Source organism: Gopherus flavomarginatus, chromosome 1 (genome assembly GCF_025201925.1).
Source record: "Gopherus flavomarginatus isolate rGopFla2 chromosome 1, rGopFla2.mat.asm, whole genome shotgun sequence".
In the NCBI taxonomy this organism is placed as follows: Eukaryota; Metazoa; Chordata; order Testudines; family Testudinidae; genus Gopherus; species Gopherus flavomarginatus.
In genome coordinates this window covers 108,331,968-108,358,182 of record NC_066617.1, presented here as the reverse complement: position 1 = coordinate 108,358,182, position 26,215 = coordinate 108,331,968, and the positions used below count along the sequence as shown (strand labels likewise).

At 44.4% G+C, this 26,215-nt stretch overlaps 1 protein-coding gene and 1 pseudogene across 2 annotated transcripts in view; one reads left to right on the top strand and one right to left on the bottom strand.

The window, feature by feature from the left end:
• Positions 1 to 791: 791 nt before the first annotated feature.
• On the bottom strand, positions 792 to 1,687 carry LOC127047659 (sororin-like; annotated as a pseudogene).
• Positions 1,688 to 9,437: 7,750 nt separating this feature from the next.
• Positions 9,438 to 26,215, top strand: part of TBXAS1 (thromboxane A synthase 1) — a 369,109-nt gene continuing 352,331 nt past the window's right edge. The window contains exon 1 of one of the 2 annotated variants that reach the window (XM_050945812.1): positions 9,438 to 9,586. The gene's annotated coding sequence lies outside the window, so the exon portion shown is untranslated. The remainder of the gene's footprint in view (positions 9,587 to 26,215) is intronic. The other variant, XM_050945821.1, reaches the window with a different exon arrangement.

Below are 26,215 nucleotides of genomic sequence, written 5' to 3'. Positions count from 1 at the left end.
ATTTGTCCCTGCACTTGTGCAGGCTGAGTAAGCCTGCTGTGAAAAGTGATACTTGTGTGTTTGTTAATATCACTTTTCTCAACAGACTGACTAGCAAGCACTAAATAAATTACAATGATTTGGGCATGTATATGTGAATATTTATTTGTTTTTCCTAAAGCTAATTAAGTATTTTAGGAAAAGCATGAGCGCGGCCAGCAGCACGAGATGGTGGCTGCGCTCTGAGGCCACCAAATACTTTGTCCTGAGACTCCCTGAGTGTGAGGCAGCACTGTGCTGATGGTACCCAGAGGCAGACACTTCAGCACTGAGGGAACTCCTACAGTGGCAATTTAGACACCGAGTGAATTTAGATGCCTACAGGGCTAGGTGACAGCTGAGTGGTAGTTTTGAGGATTGCAGTAGTGCCTAAACCCGAGATTTAGGCACTGAAATTCCTTTAAGGAGCTGGACCCTTGCAGAGCCCTGTTTCAGGCTCCCTACACAAAGAGTCTCTCAGTTTCTTGCTAGCTCTCTTTTGGGTTCAGCCTTCGGTTATTGCCCTGGGCTCTCTGGTTTCCTACGATACCAGGTGACCCAACCTCCTACCACCCAAGCCATACTTCACCACATCTAGCTCCTCTGTGTACTCAGAGGGCTTCCTTCTTTTCAGACCTGCCCTTGCAGGCACACCCCTTTTCCTGGTGTTTTTATTTTTATTTTTTGACAGATAGAACTATTTTATTAATTTTTAGACTGAAAAAACAACACATCAGCTCTATGTACAAAAGAATAATGCAGATTATGGGGGAGAGGCTTCATTCCACAACAAGATCAAACTGCTCTGCTTCTTCAAACTGTGCATTCATTTGAGCAGCCCACTCATCCAATTCAGATTTATCTATCTGGGAGATCCTCCTTTTCTTCCATTTCTCTTTGGGGAAGGAGATGCCAGGAATGTTTGTGTCCCATTCCTTAGTGGAGCCCAAGGCATCGGGCTCCACTGGAGTCTCCTAGGAAGGGGAAATCTTACCCCTTGGAGACACATCTGCTAGTGCATCAGGCACTTGGAGCTTCTCAAAGCCAAAGAGTGAGCACTTCTTCTGCAGACCATGGGCAAATATGGTTGTGGACATGTTCAAGCTGGGTGAGCATCCAGGAGGCTGAAGGATCGGCGCACTTTCTTAGACATCAGCACATCCCTCTCATCCTGAGGAGGAGAGTCACATACAGTGATGCTAACTGTAGGCAGGGCAACCTTCTCCACCAGGCCTGAGGCATTGGCAGGGAGAGATGATGCTAAGACTGGGTTAGCATCAGTGCTTCCACAGCCTTTGGCCTTGCTGCTTTCCACTGGGAAGTTTTCCTTTCCTGTCTTCTGGGAGATCCTGGGGCTGCGCCGTGGAGTCCAAGCAGTACCAGTCACGCATGGGATTTGTTCCGCTTCAGTCAAAGCAACAGCAGGCTGCTGTTTTGGGGGCATGATCTTTTTCACCATGATCGATCGCTTCACCACCGGAGCTGGAAGTGGGCTCCCCACCATCTTCTTCTCCACCAAAGGTTTCCTCTGGGAACCACGCCTGGTAGGAGACCCTGCAGTCCTCTCGGCCCTGCACCTCGGAGGAGAGGAGACAGCATCCCCCTGGACTCTGCTCCCCGCTGAGGCCACGCCCGCAGACTGGGGCCGCCTCTGGCCCCCGCCCGCCATCTGTGGGCCTGTCCGCTCCGCTCCGCGGGGGATGGAACCCCCCACCAAGCCCCATTTAAATCACCCGCCACTACACGGCAGTTCTAATTTAGATCTTTTCAATTTTATTAACCCTTTCCTGACTCCTGTTCCTTCTTACCTAAATGCACCTGGAAGAGAAAGGGGGAGATTTAGCCCTTGAGGCCCAGGGTATTGAATCAGCCTTGTTGACAATGCCCCTAAACCTGCTGGCACAAAGGCACAGATTCACAAAGGTATTCAGGTGCCTAACTCCCCTTGACTATAGTGGGAGTTAGATGCCTAAGCACCTTTGTGAATCTGGGACTGTAGTATTTATTCTTCCCAAGCCCTGAGCTTTATTTGCATTATATTCTTGTTAACATCTTGTGCAACATTTTACAACATTTAAAAAACTTTCTCTCTGGACATTGGTGTGTAAGGAGATGGAACAGATGACTGCTGACACTGATCCTAATCTAATCCTTCCAATAATCTAATCCTGCCAAGCCTATTTATAGCCTTGAAATGACAATAGACTTTAAAGTGACACAAGTATCTGCATTTGGGCTCTAGAAATATGCACGCAGTTCTACATACATTTTAACCCTCCACAAATGCAGTTTCCTTAGACCGATTGCATGATAACTCCCTTTCAATATGCCAGGGGGATAGGATGTGTGGCTCTGGTACATCCTCCTTGACAAACAATACTTTTCATAACACTGGTAAAGTACTGAGAGCCAAAAATACATTTTATTTCAATAAATGTGGAATTTTTTTCCTTGGTGAAATTTAATAACCTTCTGCTGTCTGGAAATAATCAAGAAGAAAAGCTCTCATAGCCATGTAAAAAATATAAACTGATTCTGGTTTGTTATTTCATCCAGCAATTTGAGAACTTTTTCTATTTTCTTGGGATTAAGGCGAGCAACTAATGTTCCCTCCCCCCCCAATCTTGTTAAGGAGTTTATTAATGTTTTACATTCAAAATAAAGATAAATGAGAACAAACTGATCTGAAAACATAGTCATATCTAATGCCACATATTTCTGTATGTGACTGCTAGACTATTTCCACTGTTTGTAACCAATTTATTTTACCAGTGCTTCTGCTTCTCACTAGCTCTGCAGAACTTCAGCTCACACATAGCAGAGCAGTAGTTCAACCAGGAGTCACCAGGTTTGTTTTTTTTTTTAAATATAATTCAATGCAGGGACTTGTTTATAGAACTGAATCCTTTTGTTTTTCCAAAAGGGACTTGGATATTCACTGAGCAACGACACCAGTGGTAGGCAACTGTATGCTTTTTCCAGAGCAAAGTCCTCAGTTTTCAGCAGAATTTACATTTCAGAAATAAATATTTAAAAGAATTGTAATGGAACTGAAATAAAGAATGTCTCTCTCTCCCACACACACACTGTCAATTAGTGTGAGGTCACTTCAATGCAGACAGTGTCTCTGTTCAAGCCCTTTATTATTTTACTTTATCCATGAGAAAACATGGCTTCTTTAGATTTTTAATACTCCATAAAAGCCAATAAAATGCTATTCCTTATTACCTACCTCGCAGATGGATCAAACAAATCAGTCAAATGGCATTTTTTGTTGCAGGGCCTCTTTCTCTTCCAGGAGAGGAAAAGATGCTATGTAACACGTGTGTCAATTTCTTGCTGCTCTTTTTCAGACATGACATTTAAGATTTTCTCTATCTCTGATTTTTCAACAACAAAAGAAAGTAAGTGACACCAGTGCAGCAGTCAGAGACCATAAAAGAGCTGCTTAGCTAGATTTTGACTTTAAATGTGTTGACCATTATTAAGCAAATGAGACAGCGGTGCACTTTTCCATTTAAAAAGCTTGCATTCACCCCTGTGGCCATAACACAGGGTGATGTCTTAAATAATGTTAGTGACAGTCACAATTCTGACAAACAAAGGAACTGTTTGGGTTTGGGTTTGGGGTTTTTTAAGAAAAAAACTGAAAATATTCCCATTCCTTTGGGAAAAATTAATGCACTTTTTCCAAAGGGCAGAATAATGCAAGCCAACTCGAAAACAATTGGGAAGGAAGATGGCATACATACTGAAGTGACCTGCAAACCTCCCACAGCAAAGGAGGCTGCAACAGTATTTGATTCTGTCAAATTGCTCCAAGCCAGGCACAAATTAGCACTGTATTGGCACCACATTCTGGTTGACTGTAAACCCCAGAACTGGTTTCCTCTGCCAAAAATGCTGTTGCATGCGGGGAATGTTGCCTACATAGGGGCCCAGACTCTTACTTATGCTAGGTAGTGCCTTAGTCTGCTGACTGAAAACAGCCAAGCTACTCCACGGGAATAAGGGAAGCAGAATCTCACCCGGAGAAAGGTCACGTTGTGGGTGGATCAGATATATCCAACCTCAAACAGACCACGGGATCTGTTCTCTCCCCACTCTCATTCCTCATCCATCTAGATGTGCCCTTGGCACTCCCCTTGTGGGAATTACACAATGGGTTTGGGACATGGTATCCAGGAGAGGCCAGTCCCTTAACTTGTGAAGCATACATTATTCATGGGGCTGAGATTTGCAAAAGGCATCCATGTGACAGGAACCTAATCCCTATTGAAAGTCAATGGGAGTTAGGTTCCTATGCCATTTAAACATTTCTGAAAATCCCACCTGTAAGGTTAAAGAACCCCTCCCTCCTAGCTATATACTCAAGGACTGCCGAAGACTGATAGGTAATATACCAGACTAAGGGCTGTGAAAGTTAAAGTCTTCTATAGATAAGGTTGAGTTTCAACCTCAGACCTAAGTAGGGAGGATCAAGGCATAAGGAGGGTAGTGGGTTACCATGAGCACACCAGAGCTGTCTACACTGGCTTTCTGTAGAATACTGAGTCAAGTTCATGGACTTACTCCATATCTTTAAGGCACTCTATGGCCTGGGCACTGCACATTTGAAAGATTACCTAAAGCTCTAGGATGGGGGCAGTGGCTAACAACTCTGCTCAGCAGGCACAATGCAACTCTCTATCCCCAGGGCAAAGCTCCTCTGTGCAGGAGACAGAACTTCTCCTTGGGAGGGAGGGCAGATGAAGACTGTGGAACAAACACTGCCTGAAATTAAAGGCCATCAAAAACCACACCACCATCTGCTCAGAGAGCAAGTCCAGCCTACTCTAACACAAACACATTAAGAAAAACCCAAAACAAAACATTAGCTTGCACATATGGGCGGTGGGTGACCTGGCTGTTGGGAGAAGCTAGCCCCCGGCCCTTCCCCTTTTGCCCAAAGCTCCATCCCCTCTTCCTCTGCAGGAGCCCAGAGCACCCCCACCATGTCCCCCAGCACAGCTGCAGTGCCCCCAGCTCCAGTGTGCCAGGCAGCACAGCCCCAGTGGCAGTCACCCCAAGTCCCCGTGGCAGGCAGGCCACCCAGCCCCAGCCAACCTGGGCCAGGGAAGAGCACCGGGAACTGCAGAACAGGGCCTGGGAGGCAGATCATGGATCACACCAGACTGTATGGGGAGGCACAGCAGTCACCTGTGCTTGCACATGTGATTCTCCCACAGGGAGAGGCTTAGAGAGGGAACAAACCACAGGTGACAGATATTAGTCACTTAATGGCTATTGGAAGGCTCTCACATGCTATGCTGATGAGGGTGGTTTAAGAACCTATGTGGAACAGACTAGCAGAGGAGCCATTGCAGCAAGGCTTGGGATAGTTGGAATCAGTACTAGAGTGAAGGAGCCAGGGTAGTGGCTGTGGAGAGGGTTGAGGGCTTGGGGGTTATTTTTTTTCTCCATCAACTTTTACTATGTCCAAGACACTTAGAGAAAGATTGCATCATCCTACTTTGCTTCCTCCTCACTGCCGTGTGGTTGTCCTGGTTTTTCTTTTTGGAAATCTGGTCACCCAAGGCTCAGCAGCACTAAATTGCCCAGCTGATATGAAAGCACACGTGTCTGTGAGGATGTTGGATCAGCACCAGTGGTTAAAGCAGATCTAAATAAGGTGAGGGTAAGCTCACCAATTCTGGTGGCAGTATGCCATCCTGGGTGGCCTCATCTTGTGTGAAGGGACATGTCATGGTGGAAATGGAGTCAAGGGAAATGTCTGCAAACAGACCCATACTCAGCCAAATAAAGGGAGGGCGTGTTTGCGTCTCTGCAGGCACAGAATATAGAGCTGTGTAGAGAGGGTCAACCCTTGAGCTCGCATGCATCCTCCCCACCCTGTTCCCATCCACACCCACCATTGTGGGGAGGGCACATGCTGTTTCCCCTGGATTCTGCTAAAAGAAACAAAGCCTGTAGTAGGTTTTCCCTTTTATCCTGAAGAGAGAGAGAGATGAAATGGACTCTCCAGTGCACCTCTTTGCCCCGCTGCCTTCCTAAAAGGGAAGGGAATCACCTTCCTATGGAAGAGCAGAAGTAGATGCAGATAGGAGACTCCCCATCAAGTGCCAGTGCTGCTCCACCTACTGCTATGAAAGATTTGAAGCCTCCTCCTGTTATTTCCACTTCTGACTCTCCTGCCTACTGGCTGAGTCTTCATTCTACCTCTCAATAAGAGTCAGGAAAAGGAGCTGAGCTTCCCCAAGCTCAGAGGAGGGAATTATCCCTTTGGGCAGAGGTGGAGGAGCTGTCCTCCCACAAGCCCCTCTGTACTTTAGCCCCTGATAAGGTGGCAGGGTGAAAAAGGATCAAATGTTTGTCTATCTACATTCCAAGGTGCTCTACTAATTATAGGTCTGTTTATGCTCCCCTCATTCCTGGCGAGTAGAACCTTGGATCGGTGATCTCCTTGAAATCCATAGGCTTGGTTGGGAGAGTAGGGTACTATTAAAGGGAGGAAGGCTGGGAGAATGAGTCAGTGGTGTCTTTTGGGACTACAGCATGTTTAAGAAAGTCTGAGCACTCACACAAATACTCTACGGCAAGGAGTGGAGCACTCTGTATGGTCATTGTTTTGCCTTTATCGTCTATGATTTTTTTTCTGCTTGCCAGGATTTTAAAGGAGCCATCTGAGTGAGCCTTCCCCCTTCAGAAACAGGAAGCGATGTACACAGTTGAATATCACATTTAATCAGCCTGACTCCTTGCTGTAGGGACCCATACTGTATTGTGTGTGAGAGATGAGAAGGCACCCATGTGAAAGGCATGATGTGGTTTTAGCTCTGGCATACTTAGCACTAAGTTGTTTCCCCTCCAATGCTTCTACTATGGCTCTCCCTTCTCCTTTCTGTGTGTAAGGTAGGGGTCAACTTCCTTCTCAGTGCCATTTTCTCTCCCCTCTAGTCCTCACAGAGAGTATTTGGGTATTACAGTATCTGAGCAAGAGGAAATGATGTAAATGAAATGGTCCAAGGTGCCCTGGAGTCAACTACGTTGTCAGGGGGCTGGGAGGAGAGCACCCTGGGTGAGAACCAGTGCGTAGTGACAGGGTCTGACTCTGTGTGAATGGCTTTCACCTCCTATAGACCCCTATGGCAATGGAACAATAAGGGAAGAATTCTGTTAGGGAAGCCACACAGAGATTTCCTCTCCCAGAGCCTGTTTCTGCAGGTTTGTCCCTGGCATGTGGGAGGATAACTGAGACTATTTTATTTGGGGAAACAGCAAGAAGAAGAGATCATGAGAATAAGGACCCCATGTTGTGCTGTGAGTAGCCCCACTGACTTTAATAGGACTGTTTAAAGGGCATAAATTAAGCATGTGTGTAAGTCTTTGTAGGTGAGGGAGTAATGTAATACATAAAAGAGTAAGGCCCAGATCCACAAATTTATTTAGGCTTCTAACTTGACCTAAGGACCCTTAAATACCTTTGTGAATCTGAGCCTAAGTGATAATCCATCATGTTCACAAAAAACCCTTCTTACGTTTTTTATATAAGACATTGCTCTGTCAGTCATCAAATGCTACCGAACTGTAGCAACAAAAAAACAAAATAAAACATTTATATTTAAAAACAACTTCTCCTGTGCTTTCAGCAAGATCTTATCAGGCTCTCCAGTCCAACAATCATAGAACTCCCGGTGCAAGGGGAAAAAAATGGTATTTTTAGTGTAAATTATATTTTAGAGATAAAAGTGTCTTGTGCTGATTGAAGCAATCTTTGTAAATTATTAAAATGCTAAGTAATTTTCCAAAAGAACATACTCTTGAGTTTTATTAGCTGTACACAGCTTGTTAATATGTTTTAGCAGAAAAGCCCTAAGTCAAAACTGAGACTTTCTAGAAAACGTAGGGAAATTTACCTTCCAAGTGACATACATCATAATCTTCAATGCCTACTGGTCTAGAAGGAATTTGTCTAATTGGTTATACCAGGGGTCGGCAACCTTTCAGAAGTGCTGTGCCGAGTCTTCATTTATTCACTCTAATTTATGGTTTCACGTGCCAGTAATACATTTTAACGTTTTTAGGTGGTCTCTTTCTATAAGCCTATAATATATAACTAAACTATTGTATGTAAAGTAAATAAGGGTTTTAAAATGTTTAAGAAGCTTCATTTAAAATTAAATTAAAATGCAGATTCCTCCTGGACTGGTGGCCAGGACCCAGGCAGTGTGAGTGTCACTGAAAATCATCTCATGTGCCACCTTTGGCACGTGTGCCATAGGTTGCCCATCCCTGGGTTATACATTCATTTAATTGTTTACATTTTTGGTGGGTATGCAAGCAGCCAAACCTGGGCAAAACTTTCGAGCTCTCAGTTTACTGTGAACAGAAGGTAAATTTTAGATTAATCACCAAGTTGTATCATTAAAATTACCTGCCTGTAATTACTAATTATTGTGTGAAGAGTTTAGCCCTAAGTTGTGCATAATGCTAGGAAGCAATGCTTGAAGTCTGAAGAGAACAGAATGATCTGCTCTGCATAATCTATCCCTGTGTGTTTAAAAAAGCAAGAATTTAGTCCCCAACAGTGCAACCTCTTCCATGAAGCATTACTAGCTCTTGCAATTTTATCATGAGTCTCATGATATTTGGTATTTTTGTTGATATCTGAGCTTCTGAGTCATGTGATCACATAAGACTCTCAGCTTTTATTTTTCAAGTAGCTTCAACATGTGATCCTTAAAGGCCCAAAAGCCAGAAGGCAAATAATAACAATCCAGCATTTTTATCATGATTTTAAAGCTAATCTTGAGATTTTGGGGGTCCTCACTCACAATTTTTATATGCAGGGGACTGGAACTATTGCACATGCTAATTTTAAACAGTGGATCAGTAGACCCATTGGATTTTTAGGAGGGATAAAGTTAGACCTGTGTGCGTTTCCAGGACTAGGACCTGATAGCATAATTAAGAAGACACTCTTGAACACATTAACGCTATGGAACATTAAAATCCAGTCCTCTTTTAAAAAATTTTTGCAATACCTGTTTGTGGTTTGTTTTTTTTTAAATGCAAAGATATTAACATTTTCCTGCAATGAATTTAAGGGTGACATTATTTTGCAGTCTTGTTGTTTTTATACATTGGGGTGGGGGGTTCAATTCCAATTCAACAGGTTGTAACATGTTTTGATTTCTTCCACAAAGCAAAACATGAAACCCTGCTCTCCAGCAAGTGCATTGGAATCAATCCTGGGATGTCACAGCTCCTGACCCTTTTACTGTCGGGAACGAGCACTGCCTGTACAGCGAAAACTACAATCCCCACAATCCATTGTGCAGGGACAGAGAAAAGGGGAGGAATGTGGTCTGCCGCATGGATTCTGGGAATGGTAGTTCTATTGCTGCTTCCCCTTTTTCCTCAGCTGAGGGCAGATTTCCAAGCACCTGTCCCTTTGAAGGGGGGCCGAACTACATCCTCCACCACTCCGTTCGAGAATGTCACGCTGCAGTTGCTTAATAACAAGCCACACAGGAAGTGATGAGAGCCACATGGGAGAGATTTAAAGGTAAGGATGTGCTAGGCTTTGCTGGGGTTGGAGCTCACTTTGGTGGATTTTGTATTGTGTTTTCTGGCCAAGAGACTGTGGCATTTCATTCAGTTTGGGCAATCATCTTATTTTGTTGGGCTGGGAAAATGCTTGCAAATGTAGCAGGTAGGACACCTGTGGACTGGGTGTCCTCTGCCTAGTGGTTGTGGTGGTTAACAGTAATAAAATAAGAGTTTGAGGGGAAAAGTCCACTCCCTGTTGTGATGGCAAAGCTTGCTGTGATGTGTCAGGGATCAATTCCATGAACTCTTGCTGAATTTAAGCTTTTGTGGATTTTTTTTAACCCTTTATTGCCACAACCATAAGAACTAGAAACATCCAAATGTGAACTTGGAGTAAGGTGATGCAGTAGCATCTGCCTGTGTCTATTGATGGTTCCAGTGCTGTCCTGGTCTCTGATAAGTTTGAGCAGTAGCCAAGATAAATTGTCGGGACTGTTCAATGCTGCGGCAGTTCAGAATCCTGTGGGCAGCAGCGAAACTCCCCAGAAATGCGTCAGTTTTATGCTGATGCAGGGCCACCCAGAGTGGGGGGACAAGTGAGGCATTTGCCCCAGGCTGTGCAGGTGCCCCCATGAGAATATAGTATTGGAACATTTTTTTTAATGGAAGGGGCCCCTGAAATTGCTTTGCCTGGGGCCCCCTGAGTCCTCTGGGCAGCCCTGTGCTGATGCTGCTTGGAAAGGCTGAGCAGTAGCAGCAGAGGTGGTCAATGGAGAGAAGACAATGGATGGTGTTGGGTGCTCAGTGACTGAGGCATGAACAGTTAATTAATGTTCCTGAAAGTGTTGGCCTTAGTCCTCTGATTAGTTGGTGTCTAGGATGTTTTTCATGTTTTGATCACATTTATCAATTCACGCTGAAGGATCACAAATTGCTTTACACAAGGCATATGTGCAGCACCACTGTAGTGCAGCCGCTGTAGAAGGACAGTAATCAGTGAGCACACAGAACTATGCAGAACAGGGGGGTTAAAAAGGAAAATTTGGCTAGAGTTACTGGGTCAAATCTCTACTCCTGTGAAAAAAATAGCATGAGATCATTAATGTTGCTGCAGAGAACACAGGCCCTGATTATTAGTAAAGAATACACAGATAGTCCTTAGTTTTACCAAGATCAAAATATCCCCCTTTAAAACTCTGTGATAAAGCAGCTTCATGCTTAATCTCCAGAGATGTGCCAAATACTGGAGGGGCCTTGACAATGAATTACTTTCCTGCTCCAGGGATTGGTGCTTCTAGATCACTGAGGCACATGTGGGTGGGACTTGCATACTTGACACAGTACCGAAGATGTCTTGTAAGAAAGCAGAAGGCACAGAACTTCAGGACCGTCACCACTCATGAACTTTGAATTAATGCAACATGAATAAAAGAACCAACACCATCCTCTGCCCCAGCAAAACTCTGACAGACCTAAAATGAGGGAGAGATGGCAGAGGTGTCAATAGAAAATGATGTGAGATTAAATTAATTCCCTGTGTGTAAAGTAATCCATGACCTGAAAAGAAGCCAAGCCAATGCTTAGAATTTGTGAGGTACTTCTCATGTTCAGAGTCCTTTATACACATCATAGACTTGACATTTCTGGTGTCTTAAATTATTTTCTGTATTAAACAGCATAGTAGCATAAGGTTGGCGTGGGAAGTAGGTACGATTGAGTCTTAAGTACCTTATATACATTTAAGAAATATTGCCAAGGTAAGCAACACTAATAATAAAATATGTGGGTAATGTTTGTCTACAAAGTCACAGTGTTTTGGGTGTTTCACTGCTTGTGCATTGTCAAACACCCTGTATGCCAATTCAGTCTACCCAATCAAAGGCAGTTTTAAGGCTAAAGCCTTTAAATTCCTGAAGCCCTGCTATGCTCAGTAGGCTACACACCAAAATAAGATAGTGAGGCAGCCAGAGCATCAGTCTGATGCTTACTTTGCTGAGTCCCTTTACCCTCCTTATTGTACCTTTTTAAGGTGCCAGGAAAAAGCTATTCACACTTGTAAGGCTTTTGTGCATTTCACAGTGATTTAAAACGAGCTCTTTCCTGGATAAAACAGATAGCTTGGATGTGAACAAGCTTTCACCTGGGAGTATTACATTTCACTACATGCCCTTCAGACATACGTGGAGCCTAATCCTATGGTTCTCACTCAAGTAAAACTGAAACCAGTGAGATCCTTACCTGAGTAAGGAGAACAGGCTCTAACTCTTAAGGTTTGTCTACACTTAAAAAAATCACCTGTTGCTGAACTGGAGCAAAACATGGCTTAATTGGGTGTGTAGATCAGGACAAACCATGTTCAGCTGTACTTGTGGTTGACTTCTGTTATCTACAATGGCTAGGTCTCCTACTGAAGCAGAGAAGGCTTAAAATTAGCAGCAACCCAGTCTTCTCTAGGTCATCTTCCCCACCACCTCATTATTAAGCAAATCCTGAACTTTTGAAATGACAGGTTTTCTATTACCCTGCGTCTCAAAATACTTGTCTGAAAAGGCAGCTCTATGTTTTTGCCAGTGCATGTAAAAATCATAAAACGTGTATAACCTTATTATGTAAGCCCATATTGGGTTGCTCTTACTACCTAGAGGACTGTTCCACTGTCACAGTTCAATTGATAATATATTAGCTTGCTTGTCTTTCATTTGCCAAATGGATTGGAGCCTGCTTATCATTAACATGCTTTAGCAACTACAGTAATTGGTTGACAAGGCTGTGTTCAGAAGCCTGGGTGGGGGTGATTAGTAGCTAGAGACCAGGCCTGATATGCAAGAGGATCAATATGTTTGCTGTGGCTGGTGAGTTGATTTCATTGTGTGTATCTGCTTAAATTTAATTTTTGAATGCAATTTGAATTTTTTAAGCTTGAACTGTATCCAGATAGCTAGTTCTTATTATAAAAGAAGAGGATAAAGGATAACTTCTTGCCTTCTATTGATCAAGCCCTCTTCCCCAACCTTCCCAGCAAAAAAGCATGCGTTTAAAATTAAGCACAAATGCATACACTAGTAAATTTCAACCACTGTTTGTGTCCTGATTATAATGTAATGTAAGAGATATTTCTCTCTGAACCCTTTCCTTCCTTCTTTCGATGGTCCATTTAGAGACTTTGCTCAGTGTAACCCTCCCAGGAAAGAGTAATGTATACATCTGTATGTTGGAAGTGTAGAGAGATGTATTATTCATACCTTGTCAACGTATATACTGAAAAACAAGCTAAATTTATAGTTTTTTCCTTTCCGCTAGTGCTGCTATAGTTAACTGTCTCAGTATTTCCATTATAAACCCATGTTTTTGGAGCTGTATAACTGTCTTTAAAACAAAGAGTTCATTAATCTTGTGCCATGACAGAGAACATACAATGTTGCATTTAGAAAACAGCTGTAACTGCATATGAAGGGGAGTAATCTCAGTGTACACACATGCTCCAGGAAAATTAACTAGAGTTTTACATATTAAGAGGACAATAGTATTTTACACTTGAAATGATGCTCCTCTGTCAGAGATCTGAAAGAGGATTACAAAGGTGGGTGGTGGTATTTCCCCCCCATTTTACAGATGGCCAAGCTAAGGCACAAATTAGGTGACAAAATATCTTTAAAAATCTGGGCCAGAGATATTAAATAATTAGCCTTGGGTCAACCAGCAAAGTGGTGGCAGTTAGAAATAGAGCTCAGTGCAAACTACACTTGCAGTCGTTTGCTGTAGCCATTAGACACATTGCCACTCCCAAGAACTATTCACCATTAATTCAGCTAAATCTTAACTGGGGCAGAAATGCCTAGTGTTTTGTTAGCAATAATTGATGAGGCAGAGCAGAAAGAGACAGGCTTTATTAAACATACCACGAGACTGGCATTCCATTCTCTAGTTCTGCTCTTTCTGTCTCTATGTGGATGCAACCCCTCTGGTTACATTCCTGAGCCTCAGGTCTCTCACTAATATATGCCCCTTTTGAAACCTGTCTTTCTCTGGTTCCACTCCTCCTATTACAGCTGGGAGCTCCTTTGCCACTAATGTTTCTTTTCCACTTTTCTTTACCTTTTGATTAGATTCATATGTAAATAAAAGAACATAGTTAAATCCCTGACTCGGGCTGGCCAGAAGAGGGTCTCCAGCAGGGTTCTCAATAGTGAAATCTCTGCAAAGAGTCACAACCGATAAACAGTACTCTTCTAAGCAACTAGGGAAGCTGGTAGGGTGGGGTCTACCAAAAGATTTAGATGTTGCAATGCTGAGCATCACAGTGCCTAACTTTCAGGCATCTAGAAAATCACAGGAGTAAGGCTGCTTTCCAAAAAGCTAAGTGAAACACCTCGGCTACCTGTACAATGAATACGAAGAGATAGCAGTCTACAAATGTGATCCACAAAAGCCAGCATGGTAAGTGGCTCACTGTCTCAGCTAGCCAGTGGGAGATGCTGACCAGAGGGGTGTGCCCGAAACCCTTCCCCTCTGTCTGGTGCCTAAGGGCTTGGCTACACTGGAGAGTTGCAGCGCTGTAAACCCACCACCAGCGCTGCAACTTACTCACCGTCCACACTTGCAAGGCACATACAGCGCTGCATCTCCCTGGCTGCAGCGCTGGCTGTACTCCTGCTCTGCCTTGGGTATAAGGATTGCAGCACTGGTGATGCAGCGCTGCTCTGCAAGTGTGGCCACCAAAAGCGCTGTAATTGGCCTCCGAGGTATTCGGAGGTATCCCAGAATGCCTGTTCAGCCACTCTGCTCATCAGTTCACACTCTACTGCCCTGGCCTCAGGTGACCTGCCCTTTAAATGCCCCAGGAATTTTAAAAATCCCCTTCCTGTTTGCTCAGCCAGGTGTGGAGTTCAATCAATCAGTTAATCTTTCCAGGTGACCATGCCTCCACGTGCCAAACGAGCCCCAGCATGGAGCAATGGCAAGTTGATGGACCTCATCAGTGTTTTTGGTGAGGAAGCTGTGCAGTCACAGCTACGCTCCAGCCGTAGGAATTACGATACCTATGGGCAGATCTCAAGGGCCATGCTGGAAAGGGGCCATGACCGGGATGCGGTGCAGTGCAGGATTAAAGTAAAGGAGCTGCGGAGTGCCTATTGCAAAGCCCGCGAGGGAAACCGCCGCTCAGGTGCTGCCCCCACGACCTGCCATTTTTACAAGGAGCTGGACGTAATACTTGGGGGTGACCCCACTGCCAATCCGACGACCACGATGGACAGTTCAGAGCGGGGTGGGGGGGGAGGAAACCGAGAGTGAGGGTACTGGGGTGGGGGGAGACACCCCAGAGTCCCAGGAGGCATGCAGCCAGGAGCTCTTCTCAAGCCAGGAGGAAGGTAGCCAGTCGCAGCAGCTGGAACTTGTTGGTGAAGAAGAAGCAGAGGCGCAGGTTCCTGGTAAGTGGCTTTTATTTTCAGAATGGAAATGTTTTGGGAGAGAAGAGGGGGTTATGGCTGCCTGCATGCATGCCTAGATGTGGAATAGCCCATTGATGTGGTTTATCACGTCACGGTAATCAGCCTCGGTAATCTCTTCAAAAGTTTCTGCCAGGGCGTGGGCAGTGCGCTTGCGCAAGTTTATAGGGAGAGCCACTGTGGTCCTTGTCCCAGTCAGGCTAACGCGTCCACGCCACTGTGCCGCGAGGGGTGGGGGGACCATTGCTGCACACAGGCAAGCTGCACAGGGACCAGGGCGGAATCCGCATTGCTGTAGAAGACCCTCCCTTGCTTCCCAGGTGAACCAGAGCAGCGAGATATCTTCCAGCATAAACTCCTATGGAAAATGTTGGGATAGTGTTCAGTATAGGTCCCCCTGCAGCTGTTTGCTTTCCCCAACACACAGAAACCCCAGTACAGCTCTGAACCAATCAGTCCCCCTTCCCAGGTGACCTGCAGCAGTGAAATGTCTTCCAGGATTAATTAACTCCTGCACCCATTCCCCCTTACTCACCATTTTCTTCCCTGCTGTGGATTCTGTGTGCTCTATTTGGTATGTGGAAAGTATGCTAAAGTGAGACTGTAAACTCCTTCACTGTGATTATACACAATGCTGCCTCTCTGTTAAATGTTTCAATTTTTGTCTTTCTAATAACAGTGTCCTTGAATATCCCACTGGCTGGATCAGAGACTGCTGAAAGGCTACAAAACCTGAGGAAGAAGCCACAAAAAAGCAAAGAAGATATGGTGAAAGCAGTTATGAATCAGTCTGCCAGAGAGAGTAAAAAACTGCAGGACTGGAGGGAAAAAATGCAGCACTGGAGGGAAAGAGAAAGCAGGAGAAAGACAGTGGCTAAGAAGAAAAGCACGAAGCAGCTGATAAGCATCCTGGCGTGCCAAACGGACTGTATCCAGTCACTCGTAGCCATGCAGGCAGAGCACTACCGTGCCGCCCCCCCCAGTCCCAAAGCTCTTTCCCTTGTGCCCCAATGTTAGCTCAAAACCCCCTTCTCCAGCATCCAGGTTCTTACCACCACCAGCTGCCCCCAACACCTGTATGTTCACCTACCAGCCCTGAGAACTACGACCCTTATCCTCTGCACTCAATCCCCATCACCATGCAGCATTTTCATCCTGAAGTGCAGCAGTCATTGCACAGCACTCCAGACAGGACATATTCAAACCTCTGACTGTACAGTTCACCACCCCACCCCCCTGCCCTTTTAGTTATTTTCTTTTCAATAAATGAATTCTTGGCTTTTAAAACAGTTTTTTTTTATTGCAGAAAGTGAAAGATACCGTAGCCCAGGAAAAAAACAGGCACTGCAAATCATTGTAACCACTGCACTTCACTCCCGTGCAAGGCACCAAACATTACTGTTGGCTTTCAGCCTCAAATTCCTCCCTCAAGGCATCCCTAATCCTTGTAGCCCTGTGCTGGGCCTCTCTAGTAGCCCTGCTCTCTGGCTGTGCAAATTCAGCCTCCAGGCGTTGAACCTCGGAGGTCCATTCCTGACTGAGTGTTTCACCCTTCCCTTCACAAATATTATGGAGGGTACAGCAGGCGGACATAACCGCAGGGATGCTGCTTTCCCCTAAGTCTAGCTTCCCATAAAGAGATCTCCAACATCCTTTTAAACAGCCAAAAGCACACTCCACAGTCATTCGGCACCGGTTCGGCCTGTAGTTGAACCGGTCCTTGCTCCTGTCAAGCTTCCCTGTATACGGTTTCATGAGCCAAGGCATTAACGGGTAAGCGGGGTCTCCAAGGATCACAATGGGCATTTTGACATCCCCTACTGTGATCTTCCGGTCTAGGACAAAAAGTCCCAGCCTGCAGCTTCCTGAACAGGCCACTGTTCCGAAAGATGTGTGCATCATGCACCTTTCCAGGCCAGCCTGTGTGAATGTCAGTGAAACGCCCACGGTGATCCACAAGTGCCTGGAGAACCATAGAGAAATACCCCTTCCGATTAATGTACTCGGATGCTAGGTGGAGTGGTGCCAGAATAGGAATATACATCCCATCTATCGCCCCTCCACCGTTAGGGAAACCCATTTATGCAAAGCCATCCACAATGTCCTGCACGTTCCCCAAAGTCACGGTTCTTCTTAGCAGATGCGATTAATGGCCCTGCAAACTTGCATCAACACGATTCCAACGTTCGACTTTCCCACTCCAAACTGGTTCACGACCAATCGGTAGCTGTCTGGAGTTGCCAGCTTCCAGATTGCAATAGCCACCTGCTTCTCCACCGGCAGGGCAGCTCTCAATCTCGTGTCCTTGCGCCGCAGGGTGGGGGCGAGCTCCTCACACAGTCCCATGAAAGTGGCTTTTCTCATCCGAAAGTTCTGCAGCCACTGCTCATCATCCCAGACTTCCATGACGATGTGATCCCACCACTCAGTGCTTGTTTCCCTAGCCCAAAAGTGGCGTTCCACAGTGCTGAGCATTTCCGTTGATGCCACAAGCAATTTAGTGTCATACGCGTCAGGCGACTCGATCTCATCGTCGGACTCCTCACTGTCACTTTGGAGCTGAAGGAATAGCTCCACTGCCAAAAGTGATGTGCTGGCGACACTCATCAGCAAAGTCCCGAGCAGCTCAGGCTCCATTTCCCAGAGAAATCGCGCTGCACAGAAACCATTGGGAGACTCACAATGGCACCAAACATGGACGGAAAACCAGTGACTGCTGGGATGTGAAGCGATGCACCACGGGGCGTTGGGACAAGAAGCGGAATGACCCGCACGCTTCCATCCCCTTCCCACAACCCACGGCGCCAAAATGGGATGAGGTGCTCTGTGGGATAGCTGCCCACAATGCACCACTCCCAACAGTGCTACAAATGCTGCAAATGTGACCACACGGCAGCGCTGGTAGCTGTCAGTGTGGCCACACTGCAGCGCTTTCCCTACACAGCTGTACGAAGACAGCTGTAACTCCCAGCGCTGCACACCTGCAAGTGTAGCCAAGTCCTAAGTCTGGGCTCCTGGAAGGAATGGGAGCCCACAGCCTGGAGTCAGGTGGCTTATGCACCTAAGGAGTGAGTTAAGTACCGGTATAGCTCCACACAGGACATCAGGAGGAGCAGGTGGTGGTGCCTGCCTTTATAATTTTTTATCCCAGAGGTTAGAGAACTCACCGGGGATGTAAGAGACCTTGGTTAAATGCCGGGGGGGGGGGTTTGAATCTGTGTCTCCCACATTCCAGGTGAGTGCTCTAACCTCTGGGCTAAAAGTTATAAGATGGGCAGCAACACTATGACCACCACCATGTCCTCCTCTTGGATTCTGACTAGAAACCAATCTGGTAGGAAACTTCTAAGCATGTCTACCACATTGGTTCCTGCATGTAACTTAGGTGGTTGAACGTTTGTCTTTCCTGATTTGTGATATACTCTGGGGCATAAGTGGGAGATAGGCATGCGGTTTGCCTGGAAGGAGGCAGTGGCTTGCATGCCCAGAGGTAGAAATAAAGGGCCTATTGAACTTTTATTCTGAATACTTAGGTGCTGAGCGTAGGCACCTGCAGGGTTTGGTGAGAGTTTTGTGGATTGCAGTGGAGCCAAAACTGACACTAAGTACCTAAGTCTTGGGGCCTTCATGGATCCCATTCCTAAGGGCTACTGCACCAGGAGGAGGGATGACTTCTATTTCCTGGGAGGCAAGATTAGTTAGGACTCTCTGGGCATGTCCACGATGGAGCTGGAAGGTGTGATTTCCAGCTCAAGTAGATGTACCTGTGCTAGTTCTGATGGTGCTAATGCACTAAAAATAGAAGTGGAGCCCTAGTGGTGGGAGTGGCTAGCCCTCCCAAGTATGATTCTGTCTGACACATTAGGTAGGTACTCAGTGGCTAGCCCTTCCTGCGGCTCATACTGTGGTTGTTAAGCTGCTACATTTAGTGCACTACTTTGATCAGAGCTAGTGTGGGTGTGTCTCCTCAAGCTGGAAATTACTCCTCCAGCTCCAGTGTAGACGTACCCACAGACTGCATCTTCGCTGGCCCTTGCATCTCCCAGTTGCCAGGATTCTTCTCTCCCTTTACCCATCCTGTGCCCTGCATCCCCAGGTGGAGAAGCTCCAGAACAAGTTATCTAATGCTGCAGCAAAAATAGATCAAAAAGAGCTTTAAAGTTCAAGACCTTTCAAACTTATTCCACACTTTGGTCTTGATCCCTTAGCAGGGTCTGTTCAGATGACTCCCTGCCTAGAACCCCACTGATTTCAACAGATGGGAGGTTTTGTGCAGGCATGGAGGTTCTTTCATGGAATCCAGTTGCTACCTTAGCAGCGTTTGGGGGTGGGGGTGGGGCACAAGGAAGTGACAATGTTTTGAGTAAAAATGAAAACTTTAAAGTGAGGAAGGAAAAACAATTAAAAGCTGAGACACACTGGCAACTGTTTCTCCAAGATGGCTGCTGGAGCTGCTGCTATCTTGATACTGGAGCTATCTTATTGCTGGAGTCAGTCATTTTATCCTGTGAGTATCAAACAGGAAAGTCTTAGTAGAGGAAGGGGCAGAGTAAAAAGATGCTTTTAAAGGGTATAATAAAACCTGCAGATTGAAGTCTTGGTTTAGTGGGAAAACTGTTTCTCTTTTCTTGGAAATGTGATCTGAAATGGGCAAAAATGGTCTTGTTCTCTGACAGCTACTATTAAGAATGGCCATGCTGGGTCAGACCAAAGGTCCATCTAGCCCAGTATCCTGTCTTCCAACAGTGGCCAATACTAGGTGCTTCAGAGAGAATACAGAGAACAGGTAATCATCAAGTGATCCATCCCCTGTCACCCATTCCCAGCTTCTGGCAAACAGAGGCTAGGGACACCATCCCTGTTTATGTTCTGACATTGTGAATAAGGCCCACAAATTCATGCCATTTTGCATAAAAATCATGAGCTTTTTGCAAAAATCGTTAATTTTAAAAGATCTAATTTGGTTTTGGAGCCTGTAGTACTCACAGCTTTCAAGCTTTTCTCTGATGCTGTGATGGCTAGAAATTTACCCCTCCCTCCTTTTTAATGGAAGTGAGATTCTCTCATAAATTACATGACTCCAGGAGCTAGGGCTTTAGAAAAAACCCGCCAGGTATCACAAGACTCACCATAAAAGCCTGAGAGTTGGAAATGCTGCATTTACTACTGTGTAATTTACATTTTTTTCTCTTTTTGGCATGTTCCCCTACCCCAAATTCCTTACTCGTGCACATCGCCTCTGAATTGGTCTACTTAGAATGAGTGTGAGGGAGTTGAAGGGAGTTCTATTTTGGTGTAGCTGGCATGCCAAGGAGCTAAAAAAAATGGACTACAGCAAAAAAAGTATGTTGAATAAGCTAAAGTAGGCCACCCCTACTTTATTTGACATCTTCTGCTCTTTCCTGTTTAAGCTATCACAATGGAGACTCCATTACATACTGGTAAGCGGGTTTCCATAGGCCTCAGGGAGTCTTAAATCCTACCCAGCCAACCCTTAATGCTTAGCTTTATGCTCATGACATATATGAGGTGCATCGAGTTAAGCACAGGTATAAATGTGGCAGGACTGGGGCCTAAGTGAACGTAAGGGCATCCCAATTTATGATACACCTCTACCTTGATATAACGGTGTCCTTGGGAGCCAAAAAATCTTACCGTGTTATAGGTGAAACCGTGTTATATTGAACTTGCTTTGATCCACTGGCGTGCACCCCCCCCCTCGGAGCACTGCTTTACCGCATTATATCCAAATTCGTGTTATAATTCGGGTGGCGTTATAGCGAGGTAGCGGTGTACTTTTATGCGTCGCCTCTGACTTTGCCCCAGTGTGTGAAAGAATTTATTCCCCATCCCCTTCTTATGGCAACTGTATCCATTCTAATACAGAATGTGGTGACTATTCTGCATTGTATATGCATATCTAAAAGCTTGTGATGTCTACACATTGCACTCATTGTTTTTGAAGTATATACTGTGTGGGAGATTTTCAAAAGGCACAAATAGCGGTTAGGTGCCTAATTTCCCTTGATTTCTGTGGGGAGTTAGGCCCCTATCTGCTACTTTGTGCCTTTGAAAATTTCCCCATATCTTTTATTCACCAGTAGAACTTTCAAATGCAATAAGGAGTTACTTTTGCGGCCTCATATAGACTCTAACAGACTATTGTTGAAAAGGCTTAAAAAAGAACAGTAATTGACAGCTTCCTGATTACACCTTACAGTTGAATGTAATCTTTTTGCAGTAGCATTTCCTTTAAACATATACATGTTGGATAATAGCATAACAGCATGCCACTGTGGTTTACATGCTTCTTGATCTTTAAAAAGTTCCTGCAACAATGGTATTAGACCAATGACTTTTTTAGATGCTTTCCTTGTTGGTCTTTTCTCTGCCAATCCACTCACCCATTTTAGCATGTGCTGGTTGGGTGGAAGTTCTAGAGTTGTCATTCCCCCTCTTTGGCTTGGGAATAGCAGCATGTTTGCATTATGTAGCCAATCATACATCCTTTCTCCCCTTCACTTAGGGTGACCAGATGTCCCTATTTTATAGGGACAGTCCCAATATTTGGGGCTTTTTCTTCCATAGGCGCCTATTACCCCCCACCCCTGTCCCAATTTTTCACACTTGCTGTCTGGTCACCCTACCTTCACTCATGCTTTACCTCCAATTGTGGCTGTTAGAATCACTGGGGTTGGACATCTGGCCTGTGCTCTTTCTTGGGCCCGGTTCTGTAACCCCTTATTTACATTGAATAATATTACTCATGTGACTCCCCATTTATATCAGTGGAACTTCTTTTGTGAGTATGTACTACATGAAGTAAGGAAGGGTGACAGAACTGGGCCAAAGAATGGGTCCTTCTGCTCATCAAAGGCTCCAGACTTCCTGTTCTCTTTTCATTCGTTGTTTTGTAGAGTTTTATAGGCTACTGGGATTTTTTGCAGGTGTGTTTTGCTGTTTCCAGGTACTTTGTAATTGCACTTTTATTTCCCAAGTATTAATAACTTTCTGATTTCCCTAGGCCTGGGTGATTCAGCCCACTTCCAGGATGTCGGTGTCAGGCTGCATGTGGCCAGTACCTGCAATCTCTTGCTCTTTTCAATGGGCTAATAAGCAATTGTGTTCTGCAATTCAAAGTCTGATCAATTTTCTTTTTTCACAAGCAGAAACTGATTGCAGATAACTGCACACTGTGATGCTAACATAAACTTCCTCCTATCCGTGACCTGTGACAAGCTGTTCTAATCCGATTTTCCTCATCTGTTCCTCTTGCCTTGCCCTGCCCCTTTTATTTGCTCCTGTGACTCCTTTAGATGAGGCACATGGAACTGTTTTTGTTGGGGGACTGTGAACTGTTAAAGAGTTTGGATTTCTATTGCTGGCAAACTCGAAAAACACAGGTACTTTGTGGAATAGCGATCATTGGTTAATTCTCTCAGAACCCACTGTTCTACATTTAAGTAGGCTGCCTGCAGTTGCTCTCTAATGGAGTCCCTTCTGTTTGATACAGGGGAAGACTGTCAGTTTTTTAATTATAGTCTAGAGAGTTAAGGGAGGGATCCTGTAACTATAAATACAAGATGGGTCTCTAAGTATTGCTAATCATTTGGAAAAAACAGCATCTAGGGCACTATAACTACCTGGTCATTGGCTGCAGAATTGTTGGACAACCAGTCTGAGATGTCTTAGGCTTAGGGCCAGCCTTACTCATGTACCTTAAGCCTGGATCCACAAATGTACTTAGGCACCTAAAACTGGGGTTTAAGCACCTAAGTCCATTCCTGGTCTCCACTGCGATCCGCAAAACCCCCACTTAGCTGCTTTTGAACACTGTAGGTGCCTAAACTCACTTGGTGCCTAAGTTTTCAGGATGAAAGTTTCCTAAGCGTCTCTGGTTCTGGGCATGCATGCTGCAGCCTCCCTCTGGCTATCTGGAAGCCCAAGTCCTAGAGTGATTGGTGAAGTGGGGGAAAATAAATGAGAGAGTGCCTGTCAAGCCTGATCCAGTAGACATGCTTGGGGGTCACCAACCGGCTGAGATCCTATTCAAAATCTGGCCTCAGGAGGAGGTAGTGATGGTACTGCCCAGCTTATAACTTTTAGCTCAGGGGTTAGTCCACTCACCTGGGATGTGGGAGACCCAGATTCAATCCCCTCCTTTGCCTGAGAGGGAGAGGATTTGAATGGAGTCTACCACACCTCTCAGAAGAGTTCTGTAATCACTGAGCTGAGGAATAGTTTGTACTCATCCAGTCTCACCTGTTGAAGCTGTTCCATGATGTATAAATAACCTGTCACTGCAGAAAGGGATCTGGATCCTGGGTTGTCTTCCAGACTATAGAGTCAGTCATTCTCTTTTTCTCTGGCCTGGTGAGTCTTTAAGTAACTATCCAAAGGGGAACAACTTCAACAGGAAAGAGTGGTTGAGTACAAAAGAATAGTGCGAGCATGTAGGGACAAAATCAGAAAAGCTAGGGTGCAAAAATGAATTAAACCTAGCAAGGGACATAAAAGGCCATAAGAAGAGATTCTGTAAATACACTAGTAGCACGAGAAAGGTAGTGGACCTACAGTTTCCCTTTGTCTATCAGCTCTCTGTCCCTGCTAACGCGTGACACCAGGAAGTGAGGTGTTGAATGCTTGTTTTGTTTCACTAAATAGGTTTACTAAAAAGGTTAATTGTGAACAGATACTGAACACAATATTAACATCAAGGAGGGAAGGAATGCAAGCCAGAACAGGAAAGAACAGGGTAAAAAATATTTAGATAGGTTAGATGTATTCCAGTTGGCAGGGCCTGATGAAATTAATCCTAGGGTACTTGAGGAACTAGCTGAAGCAATCTCAGAACTGTTAGTGATTATCTTTGAGAACTCATGGAGGATGGGTGAGGTCCCAGAGGACTGGAGATGGGCAAATATAATAAGGAGTTACTACATTTAAGAAGGTGAACAAAGAGGACCCAGATCATTATAGATCAGTTAACCTGACTTCAGTACCTAACCAATTATTCAGTACTGGAACAAATTATTAAACAATCAATTTTGTAAATATTTGGAGGACAATCAGGTTAAAAGTAAAAGCTAACATGGATTTGTCAGGAACAAATTATGCTAAACCAGCCTAATTTCCTTCTTTGACAGGGTTATTTGTCTAGGGGGATAGAGAAGGAGCAGTAGATGTGATGTGATGTATCTTAATTTTAGTAAGGCTTTTGACACAGTCCCGCATGATATTCTCATAAACAAACTAGGGAAGTGTGGTCTTCATGAAATGACTGTAAGGTGGGTGTTCAACTGATTGAAAAACCATAATCAAATAGTAGTTATGTCCTCCCAGTTTGACTTCAAACCATAATTAGTGGGGTCCTGCAGAGATTTGTCTTGGGTACAGTACTAGCCAGTATTTTTATTATTGACTTGGATAATGGAGTAGAGAGTGTGATTATAAAATTTGTGGATGACTCCAAGCAGGGAGGGGTTGCAAGCTCTTTGGAGGAATGGATTATCATTCAAAATGACTGACAAATGGGAGACTGGTTTGAAATCAACAACATGAAATTCAACAAAGACAAGTGCAAAGCACAACACTTAGCAAGGAAAAATCCAATGCACAACAGCAAAATGAGGAAATAATTCGCTATGTGGTAGTACTGCTGAAAAGGATTTGGGGGTTATAGTGGATCACAAATTGAATACGTCATCAATGTGATATAGTTGCAAAAAGGGCTAATCAAATTCTGGAGTGCTGTATGTAAGACACAGGAGGTAACTGTCCTGTTCTACTTGGCACTGGTGAGACTTCAGCTGGAGTTCTGTATCCAGTTCTGAGCTCCACACTTCAGGAAAGAGATGGACAAATTGGAAAGAGTTCAGAGGAGAGCAAAAAAAATTATTAGAAAACTGACCTGCGATGAAAGGTTAAAAATGGGCATGTTTAGTCATGAGAAAAGAAGACTGAAGGGGACCTGATAGCCCTCTATATATTTGAAAACTGTTATAAAGAAGACAGTGATCAATTGTCTCCAAGTCCAGTGAAGCTAGGACAAGAATTAATGGGCTTAATTTGCAGCAAGGGAAATTTAGGAAAACTTTTCAACAAAAGGGTAACTAAGATCTGGAATAGGCTCCCAAGAGAGATTGTGGAGTCCCTGTTGTTGGGGTTTTTAAGAACAGGTTACACAAACACCTGTCAGGGATGGTCTAGGTTTACTTGGTCCTGCCTCACCATAGGGCCCTGGACTAGATGACCTATGTGACAGATATCCAATCACATGCAATGTCTTTCGGGATGAATGGTTTATATATGATGGTGTTCTTTTTCATGGGGGAGGAATGTTACAACACGAGTTAATAAATCAGTTCAATTAATTCAAAGTCTTATCATAGTCTTGTTGCAAAGGCAAACTTTTATCCTAATTCTATATTAGTCTGGGCAGGTGATTGGTATCAACATGAAACTATAGATCCTTATGTATCTATGGTCAAGTTTATGGGACACTGCTCTTGTTGGTTCAACCAACAATTCTAAAGTAGGACTTCAGAAATTTTAGGCAACTTACTTAATTATCGAAGAATGTCAGTTGAGTTCAAATCTACCGTATTAATACATGCTCAAGACTATCCACATTAAACCAAATATAATATACAGGTAATTATTCTGAAGCTATTCTAATTTCTTTGGAGTTTCACAAATACTGTAAGCTCTTATGTTACTTTAACCAAGGGTTCAAATCGTGGTAAAACCTTTAGCTTGCAAACAAATTCAAAGTTTCTTCCTCTTTCTGTGTAAGACACCATTCGTTCTCTTGGCCATAAAATCTTTGTGGTTTCTAGTATGAACTCTCTGAAATAATCAGGATTTCTCACAACTAACTTGTTTGTAGGGAAGCAGTTTCCTCTTTCAAATAGTACTAGGCTTAGTTAATATAATGAGTTTCTCCAGACTCTATGCCTTCATTAGAGTTAGTGATTCAGTGGTTCCTGAACACCATGATCAGCTTCAATAATGGAACCCTACAAACAACTATATACAAGAAACCAACGGATCACTACACCTACCTCCACAGATCTAGTAACCACCCCGGACACGCCAAGAAATGTGTTACCTACAGCCAAGCCCCAACCTTGTTAAGCTTATAGTCAGAAGCAAGCTCCCCACAGACCAGGACATATCAACTCAAAGCAGCACCAGAC